At 43.6% G+C, this 21987-nt stretch overlaps 1 protein-coding gene across 4 annotated transcripts in view; it reads left to right on the forward strand.

Annotated features, from left to right (window-relative positions):
• Positions 1-21987, forward strand: part of LOC146753128 (receptor-type tyrosine-protein phosphatase T-like) — a 232338-nt gene that overhangs the window by 20191 nt on the left and 190160 nt on the right. The window contains exon 2 of one of the 4 annotated variants that reach the window (XM_085530952.1): positions 1652-1820. The exons of the other annotated variants lie outside the window; for them this stretch is intronic. The gene's annotated coding sequence lies outside the window, so the exon portion shown is untranslated. The remainder of the gene's footprint in view (positions 1-1651; positions 1821-21987) is intronic. 4 annotated transcript variants of the gene reach the window in all.

Consider the following 21987-nt stretch of genomic DNA (forward strand, 5'->3'; position numbering starts at 1 on the left):
ACTGCTGAGAATTGCTCTCCTGCTGGAAGGTGTTTGTGTTTGGAAGTACAAGCACTCTGCCCAAGAGACAGCGGGCTGCAGGCTGGCGTAAAAGCTGCTTCAAGGACAGAATCCAGTGAGAATGGTTTGTATGCAGGTGGAGGAGAACATGAACCTTGGGCACCACTCTCCCTTTTTTGTTTTGTTTCTCTACTCTGATAGGGTTGTGTAGGGCTGGGCTTCTTAGAGGAGTAACTGTATTAAAGACAGCAATTCCTGAAAAGGTCAATTTAGGATACCTTCGTCTTGATCGGTAAACAGACAAAAAAATAGATGTGTGAGTTTTGCACTTGAATCTCGATGAGCAGGAGGCATGTGGTAATGTGTGAGAAGAGCCTCAATGTGCAGAGCAGCCCAGAGAGACCAGTTCAGCAGCAGATCGGGATGTGGGAGTCAGACAACGCTCCCACATTAATTAATGAGGTGAGGAAATAGAATCACATGTTTTCCAAGTTTGTTCTCCAGAGAAGATTTATCTGGAAAAGCTTCTGTGTTGATTTAATGGAGATGTGCACACTATGAGGTGTTTGTATGAACAGTTCTGAGCTATTTGGATGCATGTCCCAAAAGCAGAGTAGGGCAAGCGGTGAGAAACTTCTCCCCTGCTTTTTTATTTGCTTACCTTATTTCTCACTGAACGAAGGTGCATTGGGTCTGAGGGCAGTGTCTGAGCCAGTTATTCCTCTGTCCTTCCGGGGTACAGTGCCAGTCCCTGCCTGTTCCCTGCCGGGTGTTTCCTGAGGGAAAACTGAATGAGGAGTGGGGAGTGAAGAACCTGTTTCCCCCAGGAGAGCAGCTCAGGGATTTGTATTGAAACAGGCCAATGATTGAGCTTAGTCCTTAACCAAAGTGTTAATGCTGGCAGCTTGCCTGCACAGTATAAAAAAAGAAGTAAAAAAAAAGGTAGGGGGAAGGATGAGGGTGAAGATGTGGATGGAAAAGAAAACACAGCAGCCTGTACAACCCATGCAAAAGAGACAAAATGAATGTGCTACAAGGAAGGCAAGCTTCCTGGGTGAGGTCAGAATGGAGAGGGGAGCAGGTCACAGGCACAAGCTTGAGAAGGTTAGCTTTGAAAAGCACTCCAATGGCTTTTTTCTGTGCTAGGGAGCAGCAGCTGTTGGTTGTGCCTCTGCTGAGGTTGAATTTTTTTGAATCTACTTCAAGCTGCAGTAAAAAAGATGCAATATCCTCTGCAAAATGCCTGCTGAGCACAGAGCTGGGTTTGTAGGGATTGCATGGGTAGATCAATCTATTGGCTTATTAGCTAAAATGATCAGGAATTGCATCACAATGGACTATCGATGTCCCATAGCAGCTGACGGCTCTGAATTCTCATCTCTTCTCTTTGAATATCTATTTTATGTATGTATGTATATGTATATACATACATACATGTATATAAATATAAATTTAAGTTTCTTCATAAATTTTTAGGATACAGTGCACTCGTACCTTGTAACAATTGTATCTTCTGAGATAATTGTGCCCTTAATTTTTTCTGCTGGTTGTTTCTTCTAGGCTTGCCATCTGTGGGACTGGCAGTCCTCAGTGGCTTCAAACATCCCAGTGAAATTTGATCTGATCTTTCCTTTTTCTTTGTCTAAACAAGCATGGTCTAAACTAGTTGGTTCAGGGTGCGTGGCACACAGAGCATGCTTGACTGAGAGTTTCCAGGAAGGGTGAGGATCCTTATGAGGAAAATCCATTCTCTTCAGTGAAAGCTGCCTTCAGAGCCTGGGAGCCCTGGGACAACTGCAGCCGTGCCTTGCAGTAATCTGGTAAGCAAGAGAAAGATGAGGCTGATTGGAAAATAAACCGAAATGATACAATATTTGCAATGGATAGCTTTCCTCCTGTCTCTGCATATATTGAAAGTTTGTGCTATTTGATGATGCCTCTCCTTTCCCTACCAAATGTTTTACTGTTTTGCTGCTTGCTCTGAAGCTCTAGCAGAGACCTGCTGTGGTACCTAACTTCTAATCTGAGGGTCAGCAGGTTGGGCTCATTCAACAGCAAACTCTGTGGTCACTAAAGTGTCACTGATGCCATGTCCCGAGATACATCCCAGTAAGGTTTTCCAGAAGTGAAAAGATGACAGTTCTGACAAAGGCCGATGAAGTGGGAATTATCAAAGCAATGTAAAAGGGGAGTGTGTTCAATGAAGAAAAGAGAAGTTTCCTTTTGGGATTGGGGGAAAGGACTGAAATGAAACGAAGCTTTCTTGTAAATATTATAGAGAAACTCTTTGCTGGCTTGGCTGAAAGACAAAGTTAGCATGAAGTAAACCGGACAATGAATTGTACAGACAGTTGGATAGGCAGGCCTTGGATTTCTTCATAAAGACCATTTCCTGTGTGTTGTTAATCCTGTTGATTTAAAAACAAAACAACAACAAAAGGTTTCCTTAATTGTCCAGAAGTTTGCTGGACCCAAACCTTGATGGTTATTACGTATTTTCCACAGATTGCACAAATCTAAGTTTAGTTTGGATGTCATTCTAGCTGACTCTTTTTCAGCCATGCAGTGGAATTTGAATGTGGGTTATTATAGTGGGTCCCTTTTTCCTTTACTGACAATTTTCCCAGCGGTGTAATCAGTCTGTGATAAGTTTTGATTCTGCGTTAACTCTTGTGAGATTGTTTTTATGGATTCATAAGGAATCAGACCTTTGGAACCTGCGTTAGCAGAACAGAAAAACTTTTCCTCTTGTCCTCTGGATGCAGAAACGTCGTGTCACCTAGAAAAAGTGACACAGTAATCACAATCTGAATGTGAATTTGCAGAAGAGGGCTGTTGTATGGTCCTTAGCTTAGAACTGCATGATGCTTCTTCAGAAGGGAGACCCTGAGGAGGCGTTCAAAATGGAGTACTTGATATGCTTCATGTAAAAACCAATGCCTTAGTGGAAATCATGTGTTGCATTTTAATATTTCTGGTTTTGCTAAGGGAGAGGAGAAAAAAATAATCCAGGTTGCTATTTCTAAATGAGTTCTAGCAGTGACCCATATAGTCCACCTTCTTCTTTTACACAGGCACACAAGGGATCTCTCACAGTAAAGAGTGCTAAGTTTGCATGCTTAAATTTAAAATCCTGCTTAAATAGAGTTTAACTAAGACCTTAACTCTCTTGACATTAGACCTAATAATTATTAGGCAAAGCAAGTACTGTCTTTTATTAAACTAATGGGTAGAGTTGGAAGGAAAAAAAAGACAAGCTCCTGGGTGTAAAAGAATTTGTCTTTTTTTTTTTTTTTTTCCCTCAACATCTCTTAGCGAGAGGTGGGGAGAATGAAGTATTTTCTCTTTCCATTCAGTGCTTTTCTTGCCCATGTCCTTGATTGACCATAACTCTGTTATATACTACATTATGAACTATTGCTGTTCTGTGGTTGTGTGATTAAAAATGAGAGAGGTCCTATTGGGGGAAGCTGCAGTCTGACTGGGACTAGACTCCATGGTGAGGTGCAGTAAGCAAAGGAGCAGCATCCGGAAGAGACAGTGAAAAAAGCATGTTTACAAAGGCCAGTTCTCCATGTGGTTTTGGTTTTGAAGACCAAGTACGTAATGCAGTAAGCTTCAGAAGCTATCAGCAGCTTCTCCTAGCTGACAATTCAGGTACTGGGGATAAAAGAAGTGATTTTGAAGGAACTGATGAAACTTGTGAGGTTACATGTTAACATCCAGTAGATGTGAGCTCCCAATTGCCAAGCTGGCCTCTGTGTTCTTTCATTTTTTGAGGCCTGTGGCAGATGTAGGAAAACATGAGGAATTCTGACCTGTGAATTAGGTTGGGATCTTTAATTAGGCAGGGAACACTTAGGAAAAAAATTGGCCTGAATGGGGATTTTTGAGCAATGAGCTGATTTGAGAGGTTCAGGTTTGATATCCTGCCAACTAAAGTTTTGCATTAATACTCAGGCCTCTCTTGCTGCGTGAAGTAGGATGGAATCTGTTTGGGTTTGCCCAGTTTAGCAACATTTTAACTGGTACAAAGCACATATAAACTGTCTGCAGGCTGCTCAGTGTCCCTGACTCATGCTGGATACAAGCAGCAGTTAAAGTTACAGCATCCCATTCTCCAGCTATGCCTGGTCTAACAGGGCAATATCTGCTTGAGACTAAGAATGGTGTGGGTCTTCCTGGCCAGTTGGAAGAAAGCTTTAGCACGCAAGCCTGGATGTGGAAACAGTCTCGTCTGCAAGAGTCTCATTTCCATTGTTCTGAGACCTCATTTTCTATAATGATGTGGAAACACTGCTAATGAATTTCAATTCATGTTCATCAGATCTCTTGGATTTGATCAAATATAGGCAGGTCTAGTATAAGACTCAGTTAAAGGGGATTTAGTTTCTCAATAGCAGGAGTTATGTTCTCTCTATTGCCCTGTATTATCCAGCATCAGAACTAAGCTTGGTAGAGCCTGTTGCAAAGGTGGAATGTGCTTAGCTTAAAAACTAGGTCAGGGTCTGAGTAGGCAGTGATTAATATCAGGGTTCAGACCATGTGTAACCCATTTCTGTGAAATATTTATATTCTCAAGAAGGATTTTATCATGGGAGGATTTCCCAGCAGGTTAGGCATATACCAATGTAGCCTTCATTTTTCATGCTGTGATTTAACTGGGTCTATTCAAGAAATGAGTAATTGCTACATCATTGTGATTTTTTGCTTTATCTTAGAACTGCAAGTTTACCTGTTGCCTACAGGGTTCTAATATGAACCTGGTGAACCACGAACGAAATGCTGTTTTGGAATGTAGCTGAAATTAAATCTTGATGTGGATCCTTTGCATGATTTCTAGAATAATGTTCTGCAGGGTATCCCATAACACTGCTGTGATTCTAACACTTGCCTGTAAGAATGTTTCCAACAGCATCCCTAACAGCGACTGGGAATCACTGTATGTTTTCATCTGAGATGTGTACTGACAAAACTTTTAGAAGAGTGTTTTGAGAATGTGATCATTTTCTATCACTTCTATTTTCTTGGAGTGTTTGCTGCTAACTGTGATCATAAACATAATAATAAGAAAGCAAGAGGATGAAAACTGAGACACAGGCAAGATCCACGTACTCTACCTGGTGCTAGTATTGCCTCGCTATGAGAATCATTGTTCTCATCAGCCACAGAAAATGTAGTTTAGTTTTGTCTTCTCAAGCTTATCTACTTTACGCAAGCAGCTCTAAGACACCAGGCTCTGTCATGCCTGGTATGCCTGGTAGATAAGTCTACTTCATGCAGTCATTTAAATTACAGTGCTTATCCCTTTCATAGCATAACGAGTCGTTTTTTCATCTTTGAAGTGCTTTCAGACTGTTTGCTCTTAGTTCACCTAACACCTGAGAGACAGTGACTGAGAAACGGAGGTTAAGGGGCTTGCTTCAGGCACAGAAACAGTTGGTGTCTGGGCTAAATTCAGGTTTCTGTACACTTGATTCCCATTCCAGAATTAGGAGCCTCCATTTAAAAGCCAACTAAAGCTTATATCTCCTTTTTGTTTCTTTACTTTTTTAAAGGGTAAAAACTATTTTGTTGCTCCACTGCAGCAACGCTAATGCAAGTTTTAATGTGGTAGCTGTAAGAAGGTATTTGTTACAGGTGACAGCTTAGAGTTTCTCATAATGACAGCTCCACACAAATAATAATCCAGTAGTTCTGTGTTAGGGTTGTCCGATGGCAACAAAATTCTGAGAATCAAAGGTATGGATGTAATTAGGAATCTTGCTAATGATTCTGTGCGTTTTTGTTTTTTCCTTCTCAATGAAATGAGATTCACACAGATTAATTACTACCTGCTATAAATAAACCCTGAGAATGGCAATCTGCATCGCAGTGGCAGAGGGTAGCTGTCATTTAATATATCACAGCTTTCCACGCACCTGTTCACCCGGTACTGTTCCTATGGCAACTACACTGTCATGGTTTGAACTAAAAATCCACCTGCGTCCGTGACAGGGGCCGTGGGCCCCGGAGGGGCCCTAGGCCGAAAGGAAAAAGTTAATTAGGAAAAGAAAACAGCGGCAACGATCTAAGGAGGCACACTTATTTACTAAATATTATATCGAAATACAGGATAACACAATATAATACAATATAATTGAAAATTGAGCTAACGAATCAAGCGAAATAGGAGAGAGAATGAGTCCCGTAACCGAGAGGCCTACTGTGAATCTAGGCGAACGGCTGAAGGCTCCCACACACTCCCCTGAACGCCAGAACTCGAAAGACGTCAGTCTGTTCTGCGACTGAGTTAATATAGAGTCCAGGTCCCGTGACCCATCGTGTTGTTCCCTGGGAGATGTAGTCTTCTTCTGTAAGTTGCAGATTCAGTAAAATTATTCATGCTTAATATGATGTTATGATGTGGAATACTGATAGCAAAAATTACAAAATTATTAAACCATGACATTCCACCCCTTATTCTAAATCATTACATTATGTTTATACATACATACACACTCATATGTATAATTGTGAATAATCAGCAACCTTATTTTTCTCAACAATTTATATTTCTTCCATACAAATCCCTAAGTTGAGAACAAAACTCTATAACCTAACCTACTATTTATTAATTTTGAGAAAATGGCAAAACTGCCAGAAAAAGGAAAACATGTCAGCGGTAGAGGGGAAAGGCAGCGCTAGTAGGGCGTCCCCCACATCAAGGTGCACTCATCCTTTCCCAGCCACCACAGCAGATTTCCTTTTGACTTATACTTCTTTCCATGTGTGCTCTACACATGCATGGCCAGTGCAGGATATAGAGTCCAGATGGAAAACTTGCTTACAGAATGCCTAATTAAGGTATATAGAGAAAAAGTGTTTCCTTAACATTAATCCACTCTATCTTAAGTCCTATACCTAATTGAACTATTCTGTACCTAATTGAAATATTTTCTGAGACTCTACCTATATATCTACAGGAAAATCATTGGCTGCACTCCCCCAACATCAAATTCCCTTGTGGTACACATTGGACATTCCCATTTTTGTCCATCACCCACCACGTGCACCCAGGTCCCTGGGCAAAGACAGTACCCCGGAGAGGTTTGCCCTTTCCAGATGCTGGAAGGACCCAAACCGTCTTTCCCAACACACTCTTTATGTGTACTACAGGAACCTTATCTCCCTCCACGGTACGTAGGGAGCTGGATTGGTTAGGACCATTGCGATTACTAGATCCTCGAGTGTTGACCAACCAGGTGGCTTCTGCTAAATGGTTCTCCCAATTTTTATACGTTCCGCCACCCATTGCTTTCAACATAGTTTTCAACAACCCATTGAATCGTTCAATCTTACCAGAAGCTGGTGCATGATAGGGAATATGGTAAATCCACTCAATGCCATGATTTTTGGCCCAAGTGGTTACAAGGGAATTTTTAAAATGGGTCCCATTATCTGATTCAATTCTTTCTGGAGTGCCATGCCGCCATAGGATTTGCTTTTCCAACCCTAATATGGTGTTTCGGGCGGTAGCATGGGGTACTGCGTATGTTTCGAGCCACCCAGTGGTTGCCTCCACCATGGTGAGTACATAACGCTTACCATTGCGAGATCGTGGCAAGGTGATATAATCAACCTGCCATGCCTCTCCATATTTATACTTTTGCCATCGCCCTTCCCCCCAAAGAGGTTTCATCCTCTTGGCTTGTTTAATTATGGCGCATGTTTCACAATCATGAATAACCTGAGCAATAGCGTCCATAGTTAAGTCCACCCCTCGGTCTCTGGCCCACTTATATGTTGCATCCCTTCCTTGATGACCTGAAGTCTCATGGGCCCACCGAGCTAGGAATAATTCACCCTTGTTCTGCCAGTCCAAGTCTATTTGAGCCACCTCAATTTTGGCAGCTCGATCAACCTGATGGTTATTTTTATGTTCTTCAGTAGCCTTACTTTTAGGCACATGAGCATCTACATGGCGCACCTTTACAACAATGTTCCTTATTCGGGCAGCAATGTCTTTCCACAGTTCAGCAGCCCAAACAGGTTTACCCTTTCGTTGCCAATTATCATCTTCCCACTGTTGCAACCACCCCCATAAGGCATTTGCCACCATCCATGAATCAGTATAAAGATGAAGCATTGGCCACCTCTCCCGTTCAGCCACATCTAAAGCCAGCTGAACAGCCTTTACCTCTGCAAATTGACTTGATTCTCCTTTACCTTCAGTGGCCTCTGCAACTTGTCGTGTGGGGCTCCATACAGCAGCTTTCCATCTGCGATGCTTCCCTACAATACGACATGATCCGTCTGTGAATAGGGCAAATTTCTGTTCGTTTTCTGGTAGCTCATTGTATGGTGGTGCCTCTTTAGCACGTGATACCTCTTCTGTAGGTGGTATTTCAATTTTTTTACTCTCAGGCCAGTCCATGATCACTTCTAGAATTCCAGGACGGCTGAGTTTTCCCATTCGAGCTCGTTGAGTAATTAATGAAATCCACTTACTCCAAGTGGCATCAGTAGCATGATGGGTGGAGGGAACCTGTCCTTTAAACATCCAGTTTATTACTGGCAAGCGAGGTGCTAGAAGAAGCTGAACCTCTGTCCCAACTACTTCAGAAGCAGCCCGAACCCCCTCATACACGGCTAAGATCTCCTTCTCAGTCGGAGTGTAGCGCTCCTCAGACCCTTTATATGCTCGACTCCAAAATCCTAGGGGTCGGCCTCGGGTCTCTCCTGAGGCTCTTTGCCACAAACTCCAGGTGGGACCTTTCTCTCCAGCAGCAGTGTAGAGGATGTTCTTCACATCCTGTCCCGTCCGTACTGGCCCCAAGGCCACGGCACGGGCTATTTCTTGTTTTATCTGCTCAAAAGCCTGCTGCTGCTCAGGACCCCATGAGAAATTATTCTTCTTCCGTGTTACCTGATAGAGAGGGCTCACTATGTGGCTGTAGTTTGGGACATGCATTCTCCAAAAGCCCACTACTCCCAGAAAAGATTGGGTCTCTGTTTTATTTGTGGGCGGAGACATAGCAGTGATTTTGTCAATCACATCTGCTGGGATGTGACGACGTCCATCTTGCCATTTTATGCCTAAGAACTGGATTTCCTGGGCAGGCCCCTTCACCTTGCTGCGCTTAATGGCAAAACCAGCTTTCAAAAGAATTTGGATTATCTGTTTCCCTTTCTTGGAAACCTCTGCTGCTGTATGGCCCCACACCACAATGTCATCAATATACTGCAAGTGCTCAGGAGCATTACCCTGTTCCAAAACAGCTTGGATCAATCCATGGCAAATTGTTGGGCTGTGCTTCCACCCCTGGGGTAAACGGTTCCAGGTATACTGAATACCTCTCCAGGTAAAAGCAAACTGTGGCCTACATTTTGCAGCCAATGGGATGGAAAAGAAGGCATTAGCAATATCAATGGTGGCATACCACCTAGCTTCTTTTGACTCCAATTCATACTGGAGTTCTAGCATGTCTGGTACAGCAGCACTTAATGGAGGTGTGACTTCATTCAGGCCACGGTAATCTACCGTCAGCCTCCATTCCCCACTGGTTTTACGCACTGGCCATATGGGGCTGTTAAAAGGCGAGTGCGTTTTGCTAATCACTCCCTGATTTTCTAATTGGCGAATTAGCTTTTGAATGGGGAGCAATGAGTCCCTATTGGTGCGGTACTGCCGTCTGTGAACCACTTTGGTGGCAATTGGTACCTCTTGGTCTTTTACCTGGAGCAACCCCACAGCAGAAGGATCATCTGACAGACCAGGTAAAGTTGACAGCTGCTTAACACCATTTGTGTTTACAGCAGCTATCCCAGAGGCCCATCGATACCCCTTGGGATCCTTGAAATATCCCATCCTAAGGTAATCGATTCCCAGTATACATGGAGCCTCTGGACCAGTCACAATAGGGTGCCTTCGCCAGTTTTTACCAGTGAGGCTTATTTCGGCCTCCAACATAGTCAATTCTTGGGAACCCCCAGTCACTCCATGGATATATATTGGTTGTGTCCCTTGGTGACTTGAGGGCATTAGGGTGCATTGTGCACCAGTGTCCACCAAGGCTTTATATTTCTGTGGTTGAGATGTGCCAGGCCACTTAATCCACACAGTCCAGTATACTCTGTTGTCCCTTTCCCCCCCCTGGCTGGGGGCAGGGCCCCTGTATTGTTTACCTCGTTGACTTGCAGCAACTGGAACTCTCCCCTTCTTGGAAGAGTTCACCTTGGTAGTTGTTTCACCTTGTAATTCTTTCACTCGTGCCTGAAGTGCAGAAGTGGATGAATTACACCACTTCTTCATGTCCTCCCCATGACTACAGAGGAAAACCAACAAGGCAAGACGTGTAGTCTCATTGTTGATTCGAGGTGACTTATCATCGTCATTTGCTTGAATACGAGGACGTCTCTTTTTAATGGTTGAGATTTTCGATGATACAGGTCGAGAGGAACTCATGTTGTTTAGCTTCCTCAATAGGCGATTGTGGAAATCCTGGTTTCCATCATCTTGTACCACCGTGGATTCATCTACATCAGGCACATTAGCCAATTTGTCAATAATATCATTTTGTGTTCCCTCCACTTCGTTTAACCTTTCCACAATTTTGACAATGGCTGAAGTATACAGATTAACTTCTGTGGCGCTTATAAATAATTCAAGTTCCTGAAGTCTGCCAATTAGTTCATTCACAAAGGGTTTCCTGTCCCCTTTGCCATATACTAATGCAAGTGCACTGGCATGCTTTTCTGGAGCTGCTTTTGTAAAGTCACGCCACATTTGTCGTGGAACGCGGACTGCTTCAGGATCATGTAATTGGTCTGGATCATTACGATTGAACTCGCGGCTGTATAGCATTTCCACCAGAGCATTTTCTCTCAAAAATTGGATACCTTTCTCAATATCAGTCCATTTCTTTCTCTCAGGCTCCAAGTCCCGTTTAAAGGGGAATCTATCTCTTACCGCTATCAACATCCGCTTCCAGAGGGTGTAGGACCGATTTTGGCATGTGCCAATGCCTCTGTCCACACGTGGGTCCCTGGAAATGCTACCCAGTTGGCGAGCTTCACTGCCATCGAGCCATGCACTGTTAGCACCATTGTCCCAGCAGCGAAGTAACCAAGTGACCATATTTTCTTTTGGCTGACGTGTGTAATCCTTTCTTAGATCTCGAATTTCACTCAGTTTAAAAGATCGATCAATAATGGTCGTAATACTTTGCTCACCTTTTGCTCTATCAAGAGTCCCAGGTGTTGATGGTGGCAACTGTGTTGATGAGGCTGCCCCATCTACAAGTTTGGACTTGAGAAATTCTCGTAAAGAAAAAGTAGCTTTTGGCTCCTCTTCTGACTCTGACCCTGACCCTGATGCTTGTGTTATTTCCTCCAGGTAACCCTCCTTCTTTTTCCTCTCTCCTAACTTTCTCTGCTCCTCTAACTTCTTCTGCTCCTCTATCATCTTCTGCTCCTCTATCATCTTCTGCTCCTCTATCATCTTCTGCTCCTCTATCATCTTCTTATACCCCTCTAACATCCTCTGCTCCTCCAACTTCTTCTGGTCTTCTGACTCCCCCTGCTCCCCTGAGTCTCCTGAGTCCTGCTCTCCTAACTCCCTCCGCTCTTCTAACTCCTTCTGCATTTTCTCTAACTGAGTTGAAACTTGTTTTGTCTTTCGCCCTCTTACAGGGGCAACCAACATTGTATCTGGTGTCCCAGATGGTTGGTCCAATTGGACTACCTGTGCCCCCGGTGGCTGGTCAGATTGGACTACATGTGCCCCTGGTAGTTGGTTAAATACATTCAACTCACCCTGGAGGGCACATAGCTGGTCTCGGAGAGCGTTCCGCTCAAACTGGACGGCACCAAGCTCAGTCTGAAGGCTGTTGTAGTTGGACTGGAGAGTGTTGTACCCGAACCGGAGGACGTTATGCTCGGCCTGGAGGGCAGTGTGCTCAGTCTGGAGAGTGTTGAGCTTGGTCTGAAGAGCGTTATGCTCGGACTGGAGGGCATTATGCTCGGACTGAAGAGTGTTGTGCTCGGTCCGGAGGGCATTGTGCTCAGTCTGAAGAGCGTTATGCTCGGACCGGAGGGCATTATGCACAGACTGAAGAGTGTTGTGCTCGGACTGGAGGGTGTCGCAGTTGGATTGGAAGGCATCATGCTTGGCCTGGAGGGTGCCGCACTCAGACTGGACGGCGTCATACTTGGACTGGAGAGTGTTGTGCTCGGTCTGGAGGGCATTGTGCTCGGTCCGGAGGGCATCGCGCTCAGTCTGGAGAGTGTTGTACTCGGACCGGAGGGCGCTGTGCTCGGACTGGAGAGTGTTGTGCTCGGACCGGAGGGCGCTGTGCTCGGACTGGAGAGTGTCGTGCTCGGACCGGAGGGCATCGCGCTCAGTCTGGAGAGTGTCATGCTCGGACCGGAGGGCGCTGTGCTCGGACTGGAGAGTGTCGTGCTCGGACTGGAGGGCGCCGTGCTCGGACTGGAGAGTGTCGTGCTCGGACCGGAGGGCGCTGTGCTCGGACTGGAGAGTGTTGAGTTGGGATTGCAGGGAGCTTTTCTCATCCCAAAGTTTTTCTGCGTCAGCTCTAAGATTCTCTTTCTCGTACCAGATTGAGTCTCGTTGGTACAGGAGATCTTTTCTCTCAGCTTCAAAAACTTTTTCTCTCTCTACCTTCTCATCCCAAAGTTTTTCTGCGTCAGCTCTAAGACTCTCTTTCTCGTACCAGATTGAGTCTCGTTGGTACAGGAGATCTTTTCTCTCAGCTTCAAAAGCTTTTTCTCTCTCTACCTTCTCTGTCCAAAGTTTTTCTGCCTCAGCTCTAAGACTCTCCTTCTCGGCCCTGAGACTCTCTCTCTCAGCTTCAAAAACTTCCCTCTCAGGAATGGTATTGACTAAGGCCCGATAAGCATTAGCTAGGCCCAAAATCATTTGTGCCTCCTGAGATCTGCCTGAGCCACAACATTCCTGCCTCAAATATGCAATCAAACTCTCAGGATTCTTCAAGTGTTCAGGAGTGAAGCTCCATAACACTGAAGATGTCTGTCCTTTGAGAATCTCTTCAAAGCCTCTCCACACTCCCTGCCACTCAGTATTCTCTGGTTCTAGAGAAGACTTCCTCCGGATGTTATAAATCCAGATACTGAGTGAGATTATTACAATAATCAACAGTAAGATCAGGGAGATTGAGAGTGTGGCCCACTGATCATTCAAAAACTGCATAAAGGATTCATAGAAAGAAAGAGGAGCACGCTTAAAAATCACCATTTCTGTATAATTAGTTGCATTAGTTGCTCCTTCTGGAGCTGTATACAGATACGAAGTGAGCATTGCTAACCATGCTTTCAATCCATTATACAATTGTATAGCTCCATAAGAAAAAGTGGCTAGCCTAAACATGACCCAATATGTTCGGAGCGTCTCAAAAAAGGAACCAATGGCACACAGTCCCTGGTAAAACAAATTTAGTAGAGAAAACATTTCTTTTTCCTCCAATAGAGAGAAGAAAAAGTAAAAGAAAACAAAGCTCAGCAGTATTTATAAAATATACCGGAGTATTGGCAGTCCGCCTGGACTTTCAAGGTCAAGCTCGCAGGTGCAGAATCGCAAACACGAGATAGCTCCTTAACAGGGAAAAAACTCGTAGCTCTGTTAAAAGCTAAAAGAGCAACAGAAGAAAACACAGAAAAACAGCAACTCAATTTGCCCGCATTCTCCACCAAAATCTGTCACGGTTTGAACTAAAAATCCACCTGCGTCCGTGACAGGGGCCGTGGGCCCCGGAGGGGCCCTAGGCCGAAAGGAAAAAGTTAATTAGGAAAAGAAAACAGCGGCAACGATCTAAGGAGGCACACTTATTTACTAAATACTATATCGAAATACAGGATAACACAATATAATACAATATAATTGAAAATTGAGCTAACAAATCAAGCAAAATAGGAGAGAGAATGAGTCCCGTAACCGAGAGGCCTACTGTAAATCTAGGCGAACGGCTGAAGGCTCCCACACACTGCCCTGAACGCCAGAACTCGAAAGACGTCAGTCTGTTCTGCGACAGAGTTAATATAGAGTCCAAGTCCCGTGACCTATCGTGTTGTTCTCTGGGAGATGTAGTCTTCTTCTGTAAGTTGCAGATTCAGTAAAATTATTCATGCTTAATATGATGTTATGATGTGGAATACTGATAGCAAAAATTACAAAATTATTAAACCATGACAGCACTGTAGACAGCTGGACTGTGGACTGCACTAGAGTAAGTCCTCAATTCTCTTTAAAAATCAGTGGAGAGGAGCTGGTGGTTCTCAAGGGTGATTCCTCTCACCCAGACACATACATGAGGGTGAGATGACGTGCAGAATACAAGTACTGTTGTCTCTTTACTGTCTTTGCAGCCAGCAGAGGTGGCGTAGATCTCTGCGTTACCAACACATTAAGAATTAAGTGGATCCTGGCTGACATGCTTTCTGTTCCTCCCTGGAGTTGGTGGGATTTCAAAGCATTCCGTTTGAAGTGAGGGCTGTACAACACTCACCAAACCCATCCCGAGCTGCCAGCGAGATGTGAAAGCCGTTCCGCATTTGTCCTAAACTTCAGTGGGCGGCGAATTGCATTGCTTCCACTTGTCAGGTGGAAAAGCCTCACTTCTGGGGGCTCTGACAGGAAGGAAGAAATATATGCATTCTTTTGATCTCTGTATAGAAATGCAGCGTGGAGATTTGGAACGAGCTGCTGTCCGGTGACATCCCCAGCTCAGTGTATCAGCTTAAATGCTGACTCCATCCAGATATCCGGATGTTTTTAAAGATCTTTGTTGTATTCATTTTTGAAGCTTTTCTAGGGCAAGATAGTTGGTTCTTCTTGCATTTCGCATGCAAAGCATCCAGTTTAAAATACAAATCAGTTTGAAAACAATCCTCTTTTTGCTTTTTTTTTTTATATTAAAGAACTTTTAAAGCTTGGATTTAGCTTTTTAGGCTCATTAATATTCACAAACACTGCTTAGTTAAGCTTGCTTTAATTTCTCTGTGTGCTTTCTTAATAGGGATTATAGTGATGTTTGCATTTGCATGTGAGACTTTTACTATTGTGTAAATTATGGTCCTTATTATGGGAAAAAGAAAACTAAATCTACTTTGCTCCCTTCAGTTCTTTAACTCTTAATACCCCATGGGTGTGTTTCTTTTGTGCTTTCCTTATTTATCAGGTGGGTTTTTCAGTTCCCTTTGGGGTTCTAAGCCATCTTTCAGAGGATGAGGAGACTTCTGGTCTCCAGGGAGGCCTGTGACAGGGACCGAAGGATGTCTACCTCTAGAAATTACTGCTTGCTGTCAACCCTGCAAGAGCAAGAGAGCATGTATGGACACTGGGCTGCCTTGTGCTCAGCTCTGCCTTGCTGGAGATCCATGTGGATAGGAGTCAGTGAGTGCCCTGTCAGCAGGGCACGTGGTTGTTGAATTAGAAGCATTAATGTTGGAAAGACCACTAAGGTCATCTAGTCTACCCCCAAACTGTTCACTTAGCACTGGTTCCTGTCATATACCTGCAGGCCATAGGTGTTTGGTCCAGAAGCTGTCAGTGCACCAATGCAGTGCTAGTGCTGAGCAAACACTGCCTCTCAGCTGGGCTTCTCACCTTGGACTTGGTGCATGTGGCTCTTGGCAAGCAAGGAAGGTGGAAGAGAGAATAAGTGATCATCTCTGGGTAGGACCCAGACCACTGTCTGAGGATGCACAGGATGAGCAGCAGCAGCAGTTCAGTGCTTGGGATAACCCTAGGAAAGCTGCAGAACTCTTCTGAGGTGTACCAGCACTCTTTAAGCACTACTGTTGCTTATCTGAGTCTCTATAGCTAGAGCATGAAGAGAGTATTCTCTTTCCTTTCCTCCCTGAAAACCCCAAACTAACAAATCAGACACAGGGAACTTGTACACCTAGGAACGTTTCAAACAAAAAGAGCTTCATTTCCACTGGCTGTTGTGAATGGATGCACTTTGCATCTTCGCTTGGCATCTCTGACAACGTGTACTCTGTAATTTCATGCATCCCTGTAATTTATCACTCACGGTGTGGCTTGTGTAGCAAGAGATGCAACCATCTATAAATCAAATAAAATACCTTGCATAAGTAGTCCTTATATCTTTCTCATGTTATGTTTTCAGGAAAAAAGATGGCTTTTGGTTGGGTTTGCTGGGAATGGGGTTGTTCAGGTTTTTGGAGGGGGAAGCTGTTCTCTGGCAGTCACGTGTGACTTCTTTTTGCATTAGGAGTTGGCAGAAGTAACACATTAATTCACTAAGCAGTTCAGAGCAGCAGGTTCAGCTTCCTTCTGCTGAGGGAGAGTTCTAGTGCAACTCCTTGGGATGTTTTCTTTCCTGCATCAACTGGAATGGGCTGCATGCTCCAAGCTGCAGAGCATTGATAAGCCTTTCAACTTCAATAAATAAACCCTGTCTGATGGATTTGGGTTTTTACATCCTCCTCATCAATATCTCTTGTTCCATCAGTCACAGGATGCAGCTTGTGTTTGTTCTGACTTATTCCAGCTTAAGAAATCTTGGGAAATGGTGGGGAAGAAGGGGGGGGTAATGGTTTCTGTATATTTAGCATCATGGAGATCTTCATCTGAAGCATTATTAGACTGTGCTGTCCTACCTCTGAAGTCAGCCTTTGCTGATTAACTCAGCAAATAATTAAGCACACGCACCCCTTAAAACTTCAGTTGTATGAGAGTTCTGCACGTTTTGGGGCATTTTTCTGCCCTTATGGAAGAGTAGCACGAGTTTTTCTTCTGCCTGTTCAGATGCTTTATGAAGCCAATTTGTAATACATATTACTCTGGGGACACTTGTAAATTCGGGTAATGTCTGTCTGTATGAACAGAAATTGTAAGTTTAGGAAGTGCAGCTTAACAGTATTATCAGCTGATCTCTGCTAAACTCCCTTCCCTACCTCTGTTCCATAAAATAATAGATATCTGACAGAGGTTCTGATGCTGATTCATTCTGTTGTTTTTTTCCTTCTGGTTTGCTGTTTAAATAGGCTCCAGCATACAGTGCGTAAACAGCTGTGCTGGAAAAGGCAGATCACTCGATCCTGTCCAGTTAGCGTGTGCCTTGCTGCCTCAGATCAGAGTGCTTTAGACAACTAAGATGAATATCAATGTTGTTTGAAAGATTTGGAATCAAAAGTAGAGAATTTGCCATAGGTTACCCAAGGTGTCCCTGCCTATAGCAGGGGATTGGAGCTACATGATCTGAAAGGTCCTTTCCTACACAAACCATTCTGTCATTTGATGCTCCAAGGCAAAGTAAACCTGCCAGAAGGTACCAACATTCTGAGGCTTAGTGCTGAGGTTCTGAGGAAACGAGGCTTTCAGAATTGCCATGCCATACAACAGCAGAGAAATGAAAGTGATGGAAGAAGCAGAATTGCCACATCTTTGCCTCCTTGTCTCCCACCATGATTCTACAAATGCTGTCTGTAGACCACAGCTAAGCACAGATCAGTCCTGAAGCAATGGCTGTTTATTCTGGTTAGTGTTTCTCTAGGACCAGCGCTCTGTTTTCACTGTCCTTGTGACAGTGGGATTTCAAGGGGAGAAAAAGAAAGTGTGGTCACAGTGTTAAGGGATTAATTACCTGACGTTTAATTACTATGAATTTCTGTAAGCGTGTAAATTGTGTTATGGCTTCCAGGTGTTAACTGTACCCACAGCATCTGAGCATGTGAATGACCATGAGGCACGTGAGATCTGCTGGTACTTCTGTGGAACTAAACATAGCATCAGGGTCTGAGAATTCCTCTTGTATAGCTGACACGTTCATTTGTTATCGTGAAAGAAAAGAAGGGATGTAAGAAAGTGACTAACGATCTTATAAGAGCCATAAAAACATTCAGTTGCACAGATGTATAAGCTCTAAAGCTCAGTGCTGGTAAAGATGAGATTATTGTTTCTGAAAGCATGCTGAAATAATGCACTGTTTGCTTCTGAGGCTGTGCTAAGTCCCTTTGTGCCGTCTTGTTTTAAGAGATGAGAACTACTAAGCAACAGAATATTTTAGCTTTGTACTGGCAAGATTTTTCTGATTATGTAGGAAGGTAATCGCAAAATGGCTTTTTTGTTTTTGAAAGCAACAGCAGTAAAACATGTATCCAAAACAAAATCGTACATGGTTTGGTTTTTTTTCCTACATAGAATATAATTTTAAAGCACTCATTCAATGTGGAATAGTTGTCTTGAACAAGTCCTTTTTTTATGTAATATGCTCAGATCTGTGCTACTCTGTGGAAGGATCATTGGTCCCAAACATATTGCTCTGAGCACACTGCAGCTCTGTTTTGTGGGTTGGCCTGGTGAAGAGAACAACTGCCCAGGTTAGATATGTAACCTTTAGGGATGGGAGAACTGGACATGAGACTTCATTTGGGGTGGTGATGGAAGCAGGAGCTGTGAGATTGAAACAATGTGGTTTTATTTCGTCTTATAGTTAGGTGAAGTTCTTACAGCTCTGGACTTGTGTATGGAAGATTGAACAGATTAAGTGCTTTATTGAAATCCTCTTTGCATTCCCAATCATGCCATGGCAGTCACTTCTGCTAGAAACAGAAGAATAGTTCAAACTCAATCTAGGGCTTGTCATACCATAGGAAATGTTTGTTAAGAACAGTAGTGTTACGTTATCTAAAATGAGGCAATTTTAACATCATGTGTCTCTGTAGACTTGACTTCTCAAGCCATTTCCACAAAATTCTTCCTCACAAAACACAGAAGCTGGATAAAATGGGTCTTCAGTTCTCTGAGAAGCAAACTCCCTTTTGTGGCCCACTGAACCACATTAACATCCTAAGGGAGATCTTGTAAAACGCGTGATGCAACATGCTGTGTAAAACCTCTGAGGCCAATGGGTGTCAATCTAGCCTTTGCATATGATAATTGTGCTATTTTTGGTTTAGGGGAGGAAACCATTGCATATTTTCAGCTTTAATAGATCTGCTGGTTTCCCTTCTCTTTTCCTTCCTTTCTCTGTACTCTTTGCCAGCACTTGATTTTCCAGCTGGAAACCTTGACCATCCTCTAGAGATGGAGCATCATTTCTGTCAGATCACAATGTTTCTTCAAAGATCTTTTCTTGCTTTGCCTGTGATTGTTGCTACTCCAGTGGTACAGAGGAATTAATAGAAGAGTAACAATATTGGATGAATCAACAAGCATGCTCTTGTTGGTTTGTTTTCTTCTAGAAATAAATCCTGGCATGTGAACATATAAACAATATTAGTGTAGGTTTTGTCTATATTAATCTCAGCAATGGGTACACTTAATAGTCTGGTTGTTTTCATCAGCAACCTTATTAGAACTGTTTTATTAAGACTGCTTTTCAGCTTTTTGGGGGTCTCCCTTTCATGTGTTCCTCTAAATCAAGGAATGTAGTCATTTTCTGAAGGATTATTGATCTGTATCTTCTTGCTTCTCTTTGCTCTTCTGCTTGTTTATTAAATCTCATGGAGCTTCCTGCTTGAATGTTAAAGCTCTTCATCTAACCATCAGGTTTCAGTAAATACTTTCTCATATGAGTTTTCCTAAGCTCAGCCACTGCTCTGATTTTTATTGAAGCAGTCTATCCCAGGATGTTTGGCTTCCCGTTTTCCGCAACAGAAAATTTATTACCTTCCTCCTATTTGCAGTGTTGAAACCATGGGGCATTATGTGATGATTAAGGACCGAATCACCCAAGGATGCCGCTCAGCTTCAGCAGTTTCTTCTCGTCCTTTTAAGACACAAAGTTCAGAAGGCTGTAAAGTGAACCATGTACTGTAACCATCCCTATAACTTGTTGGTTCCCAGGAATGAGCTGTAGGAGAGGCCATCTGCTCCCACACCTCCTGACAGGCACTTCTGCTCCTTCTTTACTTATTTTCTCTCTCTTGCAGCTTAGAAATGGACTGTGACTGTTATCAAACCGAACAGATTTTAGCTTGCGCGTGTCTTTAAGAGATTCATCTCAAACACAGAGATGCGGAGGATGCAGCTCTCCCCCATCGTGTTCTGCTACAGCGTTTAATCACCCTTACTGTTAAAAAATGTGTCCTTCTAATCTGAAATTTTCTGGAACAGCAGCTGTGCATCTGACAGAGCAGTGCTTCATGATCTTCCCCTAAAGTGATCTAATAGTGTTTAACATCTGTGGACCACTTGGGGTTGCCAAGGTTTTACACACTCGCTGTGAGAGTGTTTGCACACAAAGGATGCCCCGTTTCTCTGCTGCTCTCGTGCACATCATTCTGGCAACTTCTTAAAAACGAGCCAACATCGCGGTATCTGCACAGCTATGCAGCAGATTTACTGTGCTTTAGAGTACCAGTGTTGATACATGTTTGCAATACTACTCATTCTTCATCCTTGTATCCATTCTGACTCCATCCTCTGCACTGTAGCAGTGGGAAGTATGTAGGATTAGCTGGTGGCACCGTTTGGGCAGATGCTGAGGACTGTCAGTAGTAGAGAAGTGGAATCCACACACATTGTGTGTTCTGGCTGGTGCTTCAGCTCACAACTTTGGTGGGTTCTGTGTGCGTTTGTTTGGCTTTGTTTTCTTAAACAAAGATCTCTTGTTACTCTGAAACAGATTTGCTTCGTGGTTGTTTGTGCTGCTTTCTATTGCTTTTCATAGACGAGAGTTCTGTTGGTACTCTGAGCTTGTTATCCACGGAGAGCTGTGTGTGTTTGGAGGCAGAAGAGAGTCTGTGCCTGAAGGTTGTGTTGTGTCCCTATGGCTTTTTGCTGTGCTCCAAATGGACCCCAGGGCAAGGCTGCATGGGACAGCACTGCTCCTCCTGGGACAGCTATGGGGAAGGGGCATGAGGGATGTGGGTAACACTGACCTGGGGGACAAATCTGGGGCTGGAGGTGCCGGCTGTGTCTGTTTGGGAATGTGGGGTGCAAGGGGAGGGTGCTGTGCTCAGCGTGAGAACAAAAATAGTCTTGTTGGCCAAGCTGGGCTGATGTTCTCTATGGGCTGTGTGGGCCTGGCTGCTTGAAGTCTTGCTAATTACCTTTGTGTGGCTTTTGGGATAATGTTGCTTCTAGAAGCATGGCCTGTAGTCCTTTATACTAAAATTTCTCCCTTGGTTCTTGCATTCTGTGCAATCAAGAGCTGTGTGTGAGCGCACTTGATCACAAGCATCTCACTGCTCCTAACCTTTGGTTGCTTGGTTTCCACAGCAGCATCTGAAAGCTTCTCTTGTCTTTCATCTGAAAGTTCGGCTTTGTATGAAAACCTGGAGGTTTATATTCATGCTGCCCCTGGAGCAGTGGGCTACACACACAGATCTCTGGGGGAGAGGATGTTTCAGGGACTATAATGGACTTGGGGGACACTGTGAGGGGAGTGGATGCTTGAATTAATTTCATGTTGTTTCAGGATACTTACCAGCCCATGTTCTGCAATGCTGCAGTGCTTCAGTGGTTGTGGGAGGGATGAGATTAGAGGAGCAGAAATTCAGATTATCCTTTCCTCTTAATGCTGTTATTAATTCTGGTCTGTATCGGAGTGGTCACTGTAATTATCTCTATACGCTGAGATTGATTTCTCCTTGTGCTCCATGGAGTAGAAGCTGGGCTTTCATGTAAATACATTGCAAACGTCAGACAAACTCAATATTGGTTATGAGCTGAGAGGACCTTTCCTCAGGCGTTGGTGTAAGACTTTGTACTTTGTTTTTACTCAATCTATCTGCCTCTGGCCTTCAAGTGAAATATGCTTGTCCTTCCTGCTCTCCATCTCCTGTAATCGTTCTTCAAGTGGAATCAGTTTTTTCAGATTTAGAAGCACTGCTTTGTTGGATACCAGTCCAGAACGTATTTAACTTGAAATTATATTATATTAAAGTTTAGTGAAGCTGAATCTCTCTGTTTATTTCTCTGCCAGTCAAATCAATATCCTTCATCTATTTGCTGATGGGGAGGCAGCAAAAAAGGAATCGTTGTGTAGGTGGTAGCGA

The sequence above is a fragment of the Coturnix japonica genome, unplaced genomic scaffold (assembly GCF_054131305.1).
Source record: "Coturnix japonica strain WE unplaced genomic scaffold, WE-NBRP24 Scf039, whole genome shotgun sequence".
Taxonomy (NCBI): Eukaryota; Metazoa; Chordata; class Aves; order Galliformes; family Phasianidae; genus Coturnix; species Coturnix japonica.